At 47.3% G+C, this 2861-nt stretch overlaps 1 non-coding gene across 1 annotated transcript; it reads right to left on the bottom strand.

Moving 5' to 3' along the window:
• Nucleotides 1-1310: 1310 nt before the first annotated feature.
• Nucleotides 1311-1448, bottom strand: LOC114810882. The gene has a single exon (XR_003758572.1). It is a non-coding gene; the product is annotated as a small nucleolar RNA SNORA7 (small nucleolar RNA).
• Between the last annotated feature and the right edge of the window lie 1413 nt (nucleotides 1449-2861).

The following is a 2861-nucleotide window of genomic DNA, read 5'->3' as shown; positions in this document are numbered from 1 at the left end:
ATGTGCTACTCCCCTGCCTGCCTGCCTACTTCACGGTCCCTGCAGGAATAGGAATGCGAGTCTTCCCGTGCAAGTTCCTAGTAATATAATCAATTCCTCTGAGCAATGCTCAGGCCTGAAGTCTCAGAGCAGAAGTTCATTTTAGATTCCTGATGGGAGAGCCCGTTTTGCCATCATCAAACATTCAATCGTATTTATTGACCATTTACTGAGTGCAGAACACTGTACTAAGATCTTGGGAGAGTACACTATAACAGAGTTGGTAGACGTGTTCCCTGCCCACAGCGCGCTTACAGCTACAGTCATCATCAGCAACTCCATGGCAAAAAATAAGTTAATTTTCCTTTACTCCTTGTTGGAGGGAAAGTGAAGCAGGTGGGGCAAAGAAAAGGTTGTTGCAGTGTGGAAACACAAAAGGTTGTGTCCACCCCCATGGCTTTGGAGTGGTGGTGTGAGTTTGAAGACCTTGAAGACCTTTCTCTCTGTTGACTAACAAACCTGTTGACTAACAGTTGCAGCAGGAACTACAAGTTCCCAACTACAAGTTCCCACCACAGGGAGGGGAAATTAATCCTGGAGTTTAAAAAAGCACAGGTGTGAAAACAAAGGGTGAGGCTGGGGGGCCTTGCCCTGCTGGTCCCTCCAAAAAGGAGCCTGGTGGGAGCTTGAGTTGAAAGTTATCTCGAACAGAAACTCCTTGCCATCTGCTTTAAAGCATTCCATCAGCTCTCCCCCTCTTACCTTAGCTCCCTGATCTCCTACTACAACGCAGTCCGCACACTTCACTCCTCTAACGCCAACCTACCCACCGTGCCTTGATCTCATCTATCTCGCAACGAACTCCATGATCACTCCTGCCTCTGGCCTGAACTCCCTCCCCCTTCATAAACGATAGACCTCCTCCACTCTCCCCGTTTTTAAAGCCTGACTAAAAATCACACCTCTTCCAGAAGGCCTTCCCTGACTAAGCCCTCATTTCCCCTAGTCCCTCTCCCTTCCACGTCTCCCTTGCACTTGGATCTGTACACATTAAGCCCTTGATATTCACCCCACCCTCAGCCCCACAGCACTTATGTCTTGTCTTATAATGTCGAGTCATCTTCGACCCATAGCAACTCCAAGGACACATCTCTCCCCTAACAAGCACTCCAACTCTATCTGCAATCGTTCTGGTGATGTATCCATAGAGTTTCCTTGGTAAAAATATGGAAGTAGTTTACCTTTACCACTTCCTCCTTCCCCACAGTAAACTTGAGTTTCTGCCCTCAACTCTCTCCCAAGTCGCTGCTGCCCAGCACAGGTGAGTTTTGACTTGTAGCAGATTGTCTTCCACTCGCTAGTCACTGCCCAAGTTAGGAATGGAATGAGTATACCTCTGCTTGACTCTCCCTCCCATAGCCGAGACTGGTAGACGACTGGAAACTCTCCAGGTGTGATCCTTAGAGGGGGAGCACTTATGTACATCTCTATAAGTTACTTTAATGTCTGCCTCCCCCTCTAGATTGTAAACTCCTTGCAGGCAGAGAACATGTCTACTAACCCTAATGAATTGTATTCATTAATTCATTCATTCATTCACTTAATCATACTTATTAAGTGCTTACTGTGTGTAGAGCACAAAGTAAGAACTTGGGAAAGTACAATATGGCAATAGTGACAATCCCTGCTCACAGTGAACTCACAGTCTAGAGTTGGGGGAGCCAGACATTGATACAAACAAACATCATAAGTATAAATAAATAAAATGACAGATATATACATAAGTTCTGAGGGGTGGGGAGGGAGGGAGGAGCAAAGGGAGCAAGTCAGGGTGACGCAGAAGGTAGTGGGAGATGAGGAAAAGTGGGGCTTAGTCTGGGAAGGCCTCTTGCAGGAGATGTGCCTTCAGTAAGGCTTTGACAGCGGGGAGAGTGACTGTCTGGCAGATTTGAAGAGAGAGGGCATTGCATGCCAGAGGTAGGATGTGGGCCAGGGGTCGGTGGCAAGAAAGGCAAGATAGAGGCACAGTGAGAAGGTTAGCGCCTGAGGAGCAAAGTGTACGAGTCGGGTCGTAGAAGGAGAGAAGTGAGGTGAGGTAAGAGGGGGCAAGGTGATGGAGTGCTTTAAAGCCAATGGTGAGGAGTTTTTGTTTGATATGGAGATTTTTGGAGGAGGTGAAATGTACTGAAGGTTTCTGTAGAAAGATGATCCGGGCAGCAGAGTGAACTATGGACTGGAGTGGGGAGAGTCAAGAGGTTGGGAGGTCAGCAGTAATTACTGACTGATGCAGTAATAGGGACAGGATAGAATGAGTGATCGCATTAATGTGATAGCGGTATAGATGGAAAGCGAAGAGTAGATATTAGCGATGTTGCGAAGGTAAGACTGACAGGATTTGGTGACAGATTGAATATGTGGGTTGAATGAGAGAGAGGAGTCAAGGATAATGCCAAGGTTACGGGCTTGTGAGATGGGAAAGATGGTGGTGCCGTCTACAGAGACGGGAAAGTCCCGGAGAGGACAGGGTTTGGGTGGGAAGATCAGGACCTCTGTTTAGGACATGTTAAGTTTGAGGTGACGGAAGGACATCCAAGTAGAGATGTCTTGAAGGAAGGAGGAAGTGCGAGTCTGGAGAGAGGGAGAGAGATAAGGGGAGGAGATGTAGATTTGGGTATCATCTGCATAGAGATTGTAGCAGAAACCCAGGGGGCGAATGAGTTCTCTCAGAGAGTGAGTGTAGGTCAGATGGAGAATAGAAGGGGACTGAGAACTGAACCTTGAGGGAGCCCCACAGTACTCTCCAAGGCGCCTAGTTAAGTTCTCTTCACCCAGTAAGGGCTCAATAAATACCACTGATTGATTGATTGATTGATTGATTGGAA

This window comes from Ornithorhynchus anatinus, chromosome 3, assembly GCF_004115215.2.
Source record: "Ornithorhynchus anatinus isolate Pmale09 chromosome 3, mOrnAna1.pri.v4, whole genome shotgun sequence".
Classification (NCBI taxonomy): Eukaryota; Metazoa; Chordata; class Mammalia; order Monotremata; family Ornithorhynchidae; genus Ornithorhynchus; species Ornithorhynchus anatinus.
Note: the sequence above shows the minus strand (reverse complement) of the source record. Positions and strands in the feature narration are given on the sequence as shown.